Below are 14,754 nucleotides of genomic sequence, written 5' to 3'. Positions count from 1 at the left end.
GGTCATCTTTGGCGCTCCCCACTAGTGCACGAGTTTTATTCGGAGGACAAAACATAGTTCCGACCCGGTGTTTCTTCAAAATGCGGGCGATTTTCCCCGAGAGTGCGCCTGTATATGGGATAAACGCAGTGCCTACCTCCTCCCTCGTGATTTCATCCATCTCCACAGGTTGTGCTGTAGTGGTTGGGCGGAGAGCACGTTGAATCTGCCACTCTGAGTACCCATTTTTTCGAAATACAGTTCTCAGATGTTCCAATTCCTGGGGTAGACTCTCTGCGTCAGAGATAGTGCGCGCCCTATGTACTAGAGTTGTAAGTACCCCATTCCTCTGTGAAGGGTGGTGGCATCTGTCTGCGTGCAAATAAAGATCAGTGTGCGTTGTCTTCCGATACACCCCATGACCTAGGGTGCCGTCAGGCCTTCTCTTGACCCGGACGTCAAGGAAAGGTAGTTTACCCTCCGTTTCAGTCTCCATAGTGAATTTGATGTTGGGGTGTATGGAGTTTAGATGTGTAAGGAAGTCAAGGAGTTTATCCATACCATGTGGCCAGATGACGAAAGTGTCGTCCACGTAACGGAAAAAGCAAGTAGGTTTCCATTCGGATGACGACAGGGCTTGCTCCTCGAAGTTCTCCATGTACAAATTCGCTACCACCGGTGAGAGTGGGCTACCCATGGCGACTCCCTCCGTTTGTTCGTAGTATTCTCCATTAAAAAGAAAATACGTGGAAGTCAAGACATGCCTAAAAAATTCAGTGGTCTTCTCGTCAAAGTTCTGACTAATCAATTCTAGTGACTCTCGCAGGGGTACCCTCGTGAATAAGGAAACGACGCCAAAACTCACCATGATATCTGACTCACCCAACGTGAAGTTATCAAGGCGTTTAACAAAATCCACGGAATTACGGATTTGATGAGGGCATTTACCCACAAAAGGACTTAATGTTCCCGTCAGGTATTTGGCCAACAAATATGTAGGTGCCCTGATGTTACTGACAATGGAGCGTAATGGTACCCCCTCTTTGTGAACCTTCGGGAGTCCATATAGTCTAGGCGGTACCGGACCTTGGGGTAACAATTTCTTAGCGTCACACTCCGGTAAATCTGCGTCCTTGAGAAGCGACCTCGTCTTGTTGTCCACCTTCTTTGTAGGGTCAACGCTGATCTTCCGGTAGGAATCGTCATTTGGCAGGCTCTGCATCTTATCAGTGTAGTCCTGACAACAACTGTAGCATTGCCTTTGTCAGCCGGTAAGACAACAATTTCAGAGCGCTCCCTCAGATCACGAATGGTCGCCCTCCCTTTACTAGTGATATTTGACTTCATCGGCTTGGATTTCGTCAACGCACGACAAGTTTCACGACGTATTTCCTCAGCTGATTCAGGCGGAAGTCCAGCTGCAACCTGTTCAACAGCACTAACAATTTCTGCGACCGGAGTGAACTTGGGGGTGGGAGCGAAGTTGAGACCTTTCTGCAAAACCGAGACCGCATCATCACTCAACACCATGCCACTCTAATTGATGACAGTCTTGCCCGGAACCTGCAGAGATGGTTTGTCAAGGAGACGTGAGAACTGAGCTGTTTGACGTCCCGTTGCCTTCTTATGGGCGGAATCAGCTGAAACCCAGGTGACACCATCAATCCAATCCCAGGAAAAAGAAGTGAAATTACCAGCCAGTTGCAAATGTAGTTTGAGTAATTCCTGTGAGATAAACTCAAGGCTCTGGCGGGTGAATTGCACTCTCTCACGTACCAATCTAAACATCTAAACTCCATACACCCCAACATCAAATTCACTATGGAGACTGAAACGGAGGGTAAACTACCTTTCCTTGACGTCCGGGTCAAGAGAAGGCCTGACGGCACCCTAGGTCATGGGGTGTATCGGAAGACAACGCACACTGATCTGTATTTGCACGCAGACAGATGCCACCACCCTTCACAGAGGAATGGGGTACTTACAACTCTAGTACATAGGGCGCGCACTATCTCTGACGCAGAGAGTCTACCCCAGGAATTGGAACATCTGAGAACTGTATTTCGAAAAAATGGGTACTCAGAGTGGCAGATTCAACGTGCTCTCCGCCCAACCACTATAGCACAACCTGTGGAGATGGATGAAATCACGAGGGAGGAGGTAGGCACTGCGTTTATCCCAAATACAGGCGCACTCTCGGGGAAAATCGCCCGCATTTTGAAGAAACACCGGGTCGGAACTGTGTTTTGTCCTCCGAATAAAACTCGTGCACTAGTGGGGAGCGCCAAAGATGACCTCGGTTTGAGGAAGGCCGGCGTGTACCAGATTCCGTGTCAATCTGGCAAGTCGTATATTGGTCAAACGATGCGTACCGTCGAGGATCGATGCCGTGAACACCAGAGGCACACTCGACTGATGCATCCGAGCAAGTCGGCGGTCGCTGAACATTGTTTGTCGGAAAATCACGCTATGGAGTATGAACGCACGAGGATTCTGGTACAGACGTCGAGATACTGGGACAGCGTTGTTAGAGAGGCCATCGAAATTCGCACCAATGACGACCTCATAAACCGTGTCTGTGGCTATAATTTTAGCAAGGCTTGGGAACCAGCGATTGGGTTAATCAAGAGTCGGCGGACAGAGCCATCACACCGACGTCATCTCAAACGCCGTCGCAATCTGTTCCACCGCGCGACCGTGGCACGGGGCGCGGACGGCGGAGTGAGCGCGCAGCGGGCGGAGGGTATTTAAATCGGCCGCCGCCGCGACCGAACCCAGTTCCCCCTGAGCAGCCATAGTGTACGGATCTCCGTGCCGGCACGTTCACAGGAGCTCAGTCCGTCAGTTCAGCTGATGATGGATATATGTATTATCGCCGAAATATGGTTCCCGTTGAACACTGTAGACCGGCAGTACACCCGTGGATATTTTGACTATCAAATACGCCAGGAGGAACTAAAGAATCACAACATAAAAAATACCCGAAATATACAGATTGTAGATATCCTGTTGTGGTTGTAAGGGCATATCAGAGTTGGAAGGTGTAAACAAAAATAACGAAGCTAATTTTGTGAGCAATAAGAGCAACTCTGTACACATGTCAACTCCCTGTTGCAGATCCCTACACGGTAGAATGGAAATCCGGATAATATGTAGATCTGTGCCACACTCTGAGTTTCCATCGAGTGCATCGCTACATCAGTCTGCACACAAGTTCTCTGATGGGTCGCAGCGGTACTCGGAATTGTTTCCCGACTACGATTTTCCTATCTGCATCTCTCTTTGAGTCTTATTTGGCTAAGAGGCGAGTGTTACCATACTATTCATGATCTACCTTTCCAAAATGCACTCCTGTACATCATCGGAAAGAGGGGAATTCTTAGGATTATTTAGTAGGTTTGTATCTAGGACACGCAAATATCCTGGTATAAAATCAAACAACGCGTGGGTACCGGTACGGCAGCAGTATGACCATATACTCATACACACGGAAGAATATCATAAAATAAGAGAAAATGATAGAAAATCGGAAAAATCGAGGAAATCCTAGTATAATTGATGGGAAATGGGTAAAAATTATGGAAATATGACTAAATCTGTAAATTCGCGAAGAAACTTGCAAAATTAAGTAAATTGAATGACAATAGATAAAGAAAAAGTACCATGAAATGCGGAGAACTGAGGTGGGTTGGGGGTCCCCGACTCTCAAAACCGACAAAAGCTTAAAAATTATGCTCTGGCTGCATTCAGTTTTAACCCTACCCCTCCGCCTATAAACTACGTGGGTTTTCGTAAGACATACTTCAACATAGGCGACGGAAGTATTACACTGAGGCGCTATATTAAAGCACGCAAAACATATCTATCCCAGTCCATAAATGTGTTTTCACACATGCAGTCGATTACAGATGTTACCGAATTACGACTGATTTTTACAAGCAGTATTATTTCTGAAGTATTAAGAAGAAGAATCAATATGTTTACCTGACTTAAGCCATTGCCTACAGTATTCTGCAGGAGAGTGGAGCAATGCGAAATTTATCACCTTTAATAGTGTGAGTGGCGAAGGTGGGGTGTACTCGAGAGACGTGGTGTTAGGACGAAACTGCTATATTATCCTACAGATGAGTAAGACTACCTAACTTCAGACGAGGACTTCTTTGTACAAGAGGAATGCTACCAGAGCTGTGGTTACGCTACTGTAATATGTTAAAGGCTCCTTTGGCTACTGTTCGCGGTGCTTGCTCCATCAAAAAAGGTACCTGCTTCTTCATGTGCATTTTCGTGCAGCAGGGGGTGGGTGGTACCTCAGTGCGTTAGCTACCGAAAATATTCATGTCGGTTTTTCGACGCTCTATTTCCTTAGGAGACTTACACTATGTGACCAAAAGTATCCGGACACCGGCAAAAATATTCGTTTTTCATATTAGGTATATTTTGTTGCCACCTACAGCCAGGTACTCCATATCAGGGACCTCAGTAGTCATTAGACATCGTGAGAGAGCAGAATGAGGCGCTCCGCGGAACTCATGAACTTCGATCATGGTCAGATGACTGAGTGTCACTTGTGTCACACATCCGTACACAAGATTTCGACACTCCTAAACATCCCTATGTCCACTGTTCCCGATGTGATAGTGAAGTGGATACGTGAAGGGACACCTACAGCACAAAAGCGTAGAGGCCGACCTCGTCTGTTGACAGAGAGAGACCGTCGACAGTTGAAGAGGGTGGTAATGTGTAATCGGCAGACATCTATGCAGACCATCACACAGGAATTCCAAACTGCATCTGGATCCACTGCAAGTACCATGACAGTTAGGCGGGAGGTGAGAAAACTAGGATTTCATGGTTGAGCGGCTGCTCTGAAGCCATACATCACGCCGGTAAATGCTAAACGTCGCCTCGCTTGGTGTAAGGAGCTTAAAAATTGGACGGTTGAACAGTGGAAAAACGTTGTGTGGAGTGACGAACACGGTACACAATGTGGCGACCCGATGGCAGGGTGTGGGTAAGGAGAATGCCCGGTGAACGTCATTTGCCAGAGTGTGGAGTGCCAACAGTAAAATTCGAAGGCGGTGGGGTTATGGCGTGGTTGTGTTTTTCATGGAGGGGGCTTGCAGCCCTTATTGTTTTGCGTGGCACTATCACGGCACAGGCCTACACTGATGTTTTAAGCTCCTTATTGCTCCCCACTGTTGAAGAGCAATTCTGAGATGGCGAGTGCAAATTTCAACACGGTCGAGTACCTGTTCATAAAGCGCGGCCTGTGGTGGAGTCGTTACACGACAATAACATCTCTGTAATGGACTGGCCTGCACAGAGTCCTGATCTGAATTCCTACAGAACTCTTTTGGGATGTTTTGTAACACCGACTTCGTGCCACGCCTCACCGACCGACATCGATACCTCTCCTCAGTGCAGCATTCCGAGAAGTATGGGCTGCCATTCCCCAAGAAACGTTCGAGCACTTCATTGAATGTATGCCTGCGAGAGTGGAAGCTATCATCAAGGCTGAGAGTGGGCCCATACCATATTGAAATCCATCGTTACCGATGGAGGGCGCTACGAACTTGTAAGTCATTTTCAGCCAGGTGTCCGGATACTTTTGATCACATAGTGTACAAGCATCCATCAAAACTGATACTACTACTAATTATAAGCACGAATGATGGGAGAAGTGTGATTGACAGTATTTACGTTTCCGACTTAAATAGACATATAAAATCCATTAAATTCTAAGAGACAGAACAGCAGTCCCCAGACTTTGTCCTGGTCGGCTATAAGCGGCTTGAGCCCCGGGTACACACTGACGATGCCTGCCTGGGACACCAGACTAGTGTAGATGGAAGTAGTTTTATCATTTTAATGTTCGTCATGTTAGTGACTGGGGTGGGAAACTTGCACGATGGTCGTATGTGTGGTGTTGAAGAAATATATATAGCATTAGACTATTAAGAGCGTTGCATTTGGCAGGACTAATACTTTGGAAACTATACAGCTCTAACAATATAGCATTTTTAGACGCAGGACCATGTATCACAGGTGTGTGTGTTTATGCTGTACGACCGTTTCTCTCATGCCTATAACTTCCTGGTTCTGACTCTAGACAGTTGAATAATATTTCAGAACTGATGGCAGAGTAGATTTACATGGAGTGTTTCAAACTCCATCCATCTGGATCTCCATCGTGTACAAACTACACTTTTTTTCTGAACTGTCTGTTATATCACAGCAACAATGTCATGTCTTTTGTACACCGATAAGAGGTGCTACTCTCGTCGACATGCACGCATCTTGAGAGATCTTGTGCATTAGTGTAGGTGCAATTGCTAATATTGGTGCAGAACAGTCTTCGCTGAACACCAGTTACGGACACGGCTCGCACTGTTCCTTCACTAGATCTGGAACATAGTGAGTGTACTACTCTCATACTTCTGGTCAGTTGCAGATTAAACTGGCGATCGTTTTGCAAGGAGCGTTAGCCAAGGACAATATGGCAGGTGTCTTTCAAACTCCCACTTTATCTACGAATGCGAGAATACTCTGTCACGCCCATCCACACAGGGATGGCCAGTCATAATAGTAAATTCTGCACTATAATTAATATGCTGCAAATATGTAGATAATCTAACTGCATTACGTAACTGCATCGGTATAGGACACTGTCTGGTATACATTGGTGTATATGGCGGAATTGGCCTAATGCACAGTCATCTATCTGCATCTGCAATTTAGTGTATGGTGCTTGCAAAATAGTAGAGGGGCGATTTAGCGACGTTGCAGTTATTGGAACAATCTGTTGTGTCCCCGTCTGGCATTGAAATCACGGAACAATTGGTAAAATTGCTAAAACTGATCTCTCTGTCAACAGTGGTGTGTATTACGCGTAGCGTTCTATATCAACGATGTATTTCCAGTCCCATCCATCCACTGTTATGCTGTTAATTACCGCATAATGACTGACTGACACCACTTGGTCGAGATGGAGAGAGTCATGGCGAAACACTGGATACCTAATGATTGTCACTGTGGAGCATTGGATTAAATGTAGAGGTCTTCTCTTCCACACAGTTGCTTGGAAGCATTCCTGAATCCTGCAGTCTATTCTTAGTTCCAAAAGAAGCGATGTCCTCCACAAGTTTTTTTTTCTTTTTATCAATAAGATAAAAGTATCTCTTCTTATTTCCAGTAAATCATTCGTGTTGTGAACAGCATCTTCAAGCGATGGTCAACATTAGAAGAGTAATCATGTACATGACAGAAAAACGATGAAACAACGCTCTTCGAAACGGGACACCGAGACATCCGCTGCATATCCTGTCGAAAAAGAGATTAACTGTATAGGTCATCACCTTCGAATAACTGTTCTAAATACTCTACAAGGCCGTAAAGTCTTCCAGTTTCATTATTTTCCGGAGTCTTCCACATTTTTGCCAATGAGAAAGATCGTCTCTGTGTTTTATTTCTACCAACGTATGTTTTGTGGGAGCTCCATAGTTTACACCTTCAAATGTTTGTAATTCACACAAGTATGACATTTTATATACAGACACTTCATAATTTCACACTTCATAACCTCTTATTACAAAGTAGACACCACTTGAATTATAGTTCGTTGTGGATCCTCGAAAAGATAGTGTTTTTCCCGACATGTGAGCAAATGATAGGAATGCGAGACATGCTCTCATGTTGTGTAATTTGTCCATCAGGCTGAAAGAGATTGCTTAACACAGATCTTTTTCGGATTTTAAATTCTTGCCTTTTCTTTAATCTCACGACGGTTACGAAATAACAACGACATTCTGCGACGATCGGTAGTTTTTGCCCCAAAATATTGGAATTTTTTCCCCCGATTTCATGCAGTGTGGACATGTATAGGCCTCTGCAGTCTGGTCGTCTGTAATCGGTGGCGATGCTGTGCTGTGATCCTTTTTTTTTCATTTCATTGAATGTCGCATTATATCCTGCAGTCAAACGTAAAAACTATGCCGATTTTGCTCATAAAACTAAAAGAAAATTGACTGCGGCTATATTCGTGGAAAGATACGTTTATTATCGTCGTGATTGTGTTTACCTTTTTTAGTAGATGTTCGGTTATAAGAGATGCGTTCATATTACAAACAATTTTTACAGTGAATTTTTTTTTCAGGTTCTGGCTGGCACACTGTACTGTGTGTGTGCTGTCCCTGACCAGGAGGTGGTGCGTGGGGTGGTAGGGTGCCTCTACATTTTAGACGAACAAAGAAGGTGCGCTTGGGATGGCCCTCATTTCTCTCGTATAGGTTAGTTGGCTTGCCATCCTTTTGTGTTGGCTAAGGGCCAATGCTTGGACTGTGGGCTCAAGGCGGGCCAGGTGCCACTGGTCCACTGGTGGAATGGTGGTATGCCGGTTGACTGAGTACTCTGCTTCCAGATATGATGGGGGGGGGGGGGGGAGGAGGGGGCTGTGATCAGCAGAGGTGGTGGAAGCAGCTGCCTGTTCTCCAAGTAGTGGATATTTGAAAAAAGTTACCAGGAGAACTCTCGAAAATTTCTTTGTTCCAAGGGGGTCCAGTCTTTCCAGTAAATAAGTTTAACAGACTGCAAGAAGCATCCTCGTTTTTTGTCTATCTCTGACTGATTTCCGCTGACTGGAGACAGTATACCGATACCATCAGAAGGATCTCTTTTGGACCACCAGCGGCAAGTTAGAACAGGCGTCCATCCCTACCTACAGTGTGGAGAGGGAGGGATGAGGTGTGGTAGGGTGGGGGGAAGGGTGAGATTGCCTCTACGATGGTTAGTTCGTGAGTGTCCATCGAGGAGGACACAGCTGTAGTTGCTGACCCCTCTGCAATCTTTGGGGACTGCCATTTTCTGCAGTACATGTGTTGCACTATGTCCCATTGATTACAAGTGTTGGTTTCCTTTTCACAACAATTTCGATTTGAAATTGGAACAGTGAAGCATTTTCCATCAGCTGTGGTAGTGTGTATTGGCTCCGATTACTTGGGCTGCAGAGTGATTGTCGAGCAGGTGTCTGTATGCTTACAGATAATAGGCTTATTAACTCCTCTCTGTGCAGCACCAGCATCTCATCAGTTGAACACAATTCCCACAAACAAAAAACAAAAAAAGCCGGTAAAGATAGTACCATCCACCCAAGCTTTTTTCCTGCCAGCTTGTAGGTGAAGGGTAGATTTCAGTACATCTGCCACTAGTTTAGAGTCGTGTTGTGAAACTTTCCCCAGGAGGATAACAGCAGCTGTATGGCATCGTTAATTTTTAGCTGTATTGCGATTTTAGACGCTATAATTGTGTTAGTGGTGTGGATCATTGCGATTAATTACATAATTAGGACCGATCCCACTTCAGTTTACCAACTAAAATAAATAAAGCACACTAACCTAACCTTCATTTCCTGCATCTGGACAGTTTTCATGTGTTTGGAGCTGCACTTGGGCTTTCTGTCTAGAAGGACCAGAGTTCAAGTGGAAAGAAAAGTATCACTATTTTCAATTATCTACCAATTCCCGGGTAGGAGAGGGGTGGGAAGTCAGCACGCCCCTGGGACAAAGAAATTTCCACTAGTTTTGAAACTTCTTCCTAAATGTGAAATACCTGCCAACCGGGCAGCCCCCCCCCCCCCTCCGTACAGGCTGAGGCAGATACATTATGTTATCTGGAGGATGGGGTTGTGGGGTGGTTTGAGTGTGGGGTTGGGTGTGGGCGGTGGGGATGTGGGGGTAATGACTTGATCAGTTTAGTTAATTTGCATGGCAATTTAATATCAAAATTGGGTTGCTACCCCAGTTACACTACTAGTAATAAACCAGTATAGATTAAAATAAAGGGATGTGTTTTTGCTAATTGAAAAGAAAAACAGCTGTTTGAGACATCTTCTTCGCACTTTATTATTTGTTTGCATAATCCACAATAGCGGGCATCACACAGCAGCTACCAGTCCTTGCAGTTAATCAGTGTAGCATCGACAATATCCAGATTAACTTTCTATATACGTTTTCAAGCATTATTGTATTCACCGTTCTGAATTTTGGAAATTTGTAACTCTAGAGAACAGTTCACATCACTTATCTCTTCCACTACAAGGTGGTATGATCGTCGTTTATGAGAGCAAACACTGCGATGTTAAGTATCTGTCATGTATGTATCACATCATTGGGCACATGATTGGGCACATAAGAAAGCACACATCCAAAATCCTTCAGTTTGCTCATGTAATGGGTTCGCTCACCCACAGTTTCTTATGTTTAAAAAAATAACCCTAGCTACTTACAAAAACAACAACCTAGAATCCTGTCACTATTTATATTTCTGATCTCCTGTTACATTCATTACTGAAGGTCCGCATTGTATGTCTCTTCTAGCGCCCAGTATGTAAAACGAACAACGCGTACGGTGATTCCTATTTTGGTATTCTCATGCCATCTATACAGGATAAAATCTGCTCTGCTAAAATCCAAAATGCTATTGAATCCATCTAAATAAACTGGAAGATGTCAGACATGAAACCAAACTATTAAAGACTGTTATGGAACATCCAAGACTGACTACTCTGAACCTGTGATTATTATTATACAAAATCTTACACTGGAGCACTTGACACTAAAGAGCAGCAAGTACTTATGATAACAGCATACGTAACATCATATGCTGTAATTAGACTCGAAAGGGAATCAAAAGTCAGAATACATTCATAGCTTCTGTACATTTAAAAATATTGAATGAAACATTATATGTTTGTTACATGTAACATTTGACAAGCCCATAAACATTTGACATGCTTATCTGTGAATTGCTTTACACCTTAGCATGTATATAAAGCTTGATTCTTCCTGAATCAGGAAAACAGAATAGATATGATCCCAGATGATGGATTCGAGCTGTAACAAAAGGTTCTATGTAAAGCAATTCCCTTTTATTTGTCTGCCTTTACACAAAGGATCGTTTTCAGTGGTTGTTAATAAGCACACAATCAGCAACTTGGTACTTGCGCCCTTATGTCATCTTACGGTCAAAATATTTCTTTCATTTAGCAACCTTTTCCGAAAGTGTGAGTATAGCTGGTTTTACTTTGTCTGTTCATGAAATGTCAACCTGCTTGTATGTTGGTAAAGCTGTATATCACTTGTTATTTTAATTTTGAATAAACGTTAGTTCTTGTGACGTGTAATCACTGGAAAAATATGGTAAATCATACAACATGCTTTCAAACTGATGATACATGAAGCAATTGATATAATTTTTTGCGCATTACACTCGTATAACACTGTTACACTTGCTCTAAACTTATGCTGTTGGACTCACTTCCGACAAGGGACATCTCAGAGCTTCAACAAGAATATGTAGTTGAACATTTGCACACAGACCCATCTGACATATCTAACCACGCCTGTGACTGCGTGAGATGTGTTTTTCTTGGTTTATAAACGACAGCATTTGTAGTTCTTGGAGCAGTCATTGAGTTGCTTCAGCCGATAATTGACGTGTTTAGTATACACGTGTCAATATCGTCATACATATATATACAGCAAAAACTTAATGAAACCATTAATGTTTGGAACGTTTTATATATTGTGTCATCGACGTTAAGGCGTTGCCCAACCGAAGATGGCGTAGGGCAGAATCGCTATGTAACAAATAAGTACTTATGTGGTTTTGGGGAATTCTTGTAAACTTCGTATAGCTATGGCTAGAAGGTAGTAGTTATTGGACCGATTGTCATGGGGTGGCAGGTGCGGGCAATTTTGATCTGCAAATGATTCTGCTCGGCAGGTTTACGACATCGCTTGAAGGTGAGGAGGTACGGCCTGGTGGCCACTGTATACAATTGTGAAGTATTTAGGGTAGCACAGAGCACTGATGTGCTGTGAAGATGCGATAGGTTGGTCTCACAACAATTGGCTAAGGAAAGTCGACACTGTAATTATTAAAGAGCTCTCCACTTGTCCCCTCCAGTGTCGCAAGTCCAGAACCGGAGAGAACGACGACTGTATAAGTTGTAGGCCAACCACGACGACCTTCTGGTGATGAATATCAGCGGCCCGCTGAAACTACCACCAACCTCCTCTGCACGGACACCCATAGCTGTGACGGGGCAAGTCGCATCGGTACGAGGAGCGAGAGAGCTGCTTGCCTCCACTTTCTGGGTGACGTCCGGCGGACTGCAAGCTGCCATCTGCAGGGGCGGGACTGGGGCGTGAACTCAGGTCCTCCCGGGTGCACAGCTGTCTGCGGTCACTGACAGAGCTGCCCTGGACAGACAACTGGAGCTGCTCAGGCTCATTGCAACGACAGCGGTCGGTTATTTCGCTTCGGCAATCTACATGGGCTCCACGACTTACCCTAGAGGGGGAAGTCAGCCATGTCTCGGGCTACCGGCGCAGACAACACGCACTGCAGCCACTAAACCTTGGCGTGAGTAGAACTGCTACGTCTGCAAGGCTGGACGGCCGGATGCTGATGCAACAGATCCCGGCATTTGGCATTGGTGCTAACCTGCACACGTGCAAAAACAGTGTGGTTTCATCACTGGAAAGCTCCTATGTACCTTTGATGCTATAAAATCAATGACACACTTGCCGGTTGTCTGCATACTTCCGCGTGAGTCACCCCTCTCTCGTAAAATATACGTCTCGGTCGCTGTGACACATTACAGCTCCTGTTCTGAGGGGTTTGTAACTATTTTATATTAGGGAGTGGTCGTTTCGCTATCCAACACAATATGTTGTGTCAGAAATTGTTTATACATATCTAACGCTACGTTTGTGACACTACCTTTGCACGTATGGTGAATGGACGGGAGTACCTTAGAGTTGGTAAGCTAGAACACAAGGTCCTGGAGTGAAAGTCACTGGACTTTTAGAACAACAATGTGTTAATAAAAAAAGGTGCAAACAATTTGTCTGAGTGGGCAAAGTGTTATTTTAAAACTTTCCCCAAAGTGAAATTTATGAGCACTACCCCCCTTTAGCAATTTTGCTTTGTTACACAAGATATGCTGAATATTAAACACTTTAAAAAATTAAGACTTTTCTCAAGATGCAGTTTAAGGGCACTAGCGTACAGCAGCAGTTACTCTTTCTTGAAAAGAACGTAGTGAACTTCCAACAATCGTAAAGGCAGCAGTTCACTGGAACAGTTGCCTTGCAAAATTCAATTGAATTTATGAGCGCTACAGCGAGTGGCAGTTACTGCAAAAGCAGTAACACTTTTATACAGTGCTTATTAAGTGAGTTAACCACTATTAATGGATAGCAGCAAGTATTCTACAATTAGAATAATACCCGGTGACAGATAAGGTCAAATAGAAAAGATTTGTGCTAGCCGTTCCAATGAACCTTTCGCCAATAACACACTGTGACACTTACACTTTAACTTCAAACAAATGATCAAATGCAATAACGTGCGCTAACACATTGTGGCAGCTACTCTCAAAACTGGTACTACTCAAACAAAATTTGTACGCCAACTCTTAGAGATCATAGCCCTCAACGCGACCTCAGGGAACACCCACCAAGAAAATCCAGATGTGAAATACGTCGAACAATCAGTGTGATAATTGTAGTAAGTTCATTTGTGGACAACATACCTGAATGAGATTTTCACTCTGCAGCGGAGTGTGCGCTGATATGAAACTTCCCGGCAGATTAAAACTGTGTGCCCGACCGAGACTCGAACTCGGGACCTTTGCCTTTCGCGGGCAAGTGCTCTACCACTGAGCTACCGAAGCACGACTCACGACCGGTACTCACAGCTTCACTTCTGCCAGTACCTCGTCTCCTACCTTCCAAACTTTACAGAAGCTCTCCTGCGAACCTTGCAGAACTAGCACTCCTGAAAGAAAGGATATTGCGGAGACATGGCTTAGCCACAGCCTGGGGGATGTTTCCAGAATGAGATTTTCACTCTGCAGCGGAGTGTGCGCTGATATGAAACTTCCTGGCAGATTAAAACTGTGTGCCCGACCGAGACTCGAACTCGGGACCTTTGCCTTTCGCGGGCAAGTGCTCTACCACTGAGCTACCGAAGCACGACTCACGACCGGTACTCACAGCTTCACTTCTGCCAGTACCTCGTCTCCTACCTTCCAAACTTTACAGAAGCTCTCCTGCGAACCTTGCAGAACTAGCACTCCTGAAAGAAAGGATATTGCGGAGACATGGCTTAGCCACAGCCTGGGGGATGTTTCCAGAATGAGATTTTCACTCTGCAGCGGAGTGTGCGCTGATATGAAACTTCCTGGCAGATTAAAACTGTGTGCCCGACCGAGACTCGAACTCGGGACCTTTGCCTTTCGCGGGCAAGTGCTCTACCACTGAGCTACCGAAGCACGACTCACGACCGGTACTCACAGCTTCACTTCTGCCAGTACCTCGTCTCCTACCTTGCAAACTTTACAGAAGCTCTCCTGCGAACCTTGCAGAACTAGCACTCCTGAAAGAAAGGATATTGCGGAGACATGGCTTAGCCACAGCCTGGGGGATGTTTCCAGAATGAGATTTTCACTCTGCAGCGGAGTGTGCGCTGATATGAAACTTCCTGGCAGATTAAAACTGTGTGCCCGACCGAGACTCGAACTCGGGACCTTTGCCTTTCGCGGGCAAGTGCTCTACCACTGAGCTACCGAAGCACGACTCACGACCGGTACTCACAGCTTCACTTCTGCCAGTACCTCGTCTCCTACCTTCCAAACTTTACAGAAGCTCTCCTGCGAACCTTGCAGAACTACCTATTTTGTATGCAAAAACTGTTAGTAACACTGTCTCATTG

The sequence above is a fragment of the Schistocerca nitens genome, chromosome 5, assembly GCF_023898315.1.
Source record: "Schistocerca nitens isolate TAMUIC-IGC-003100 chromosome 5, iqSchNite1.1, whole genome shotgun sequence".
NCBI lineage: Eukaryota > Metazoa > Arthropoda > Insecta > Orthoptera > Acrididae > Schistocerca > Schistocerca nitens.
Note: the sequence above shows the minus strand (reverse complement) of the source record.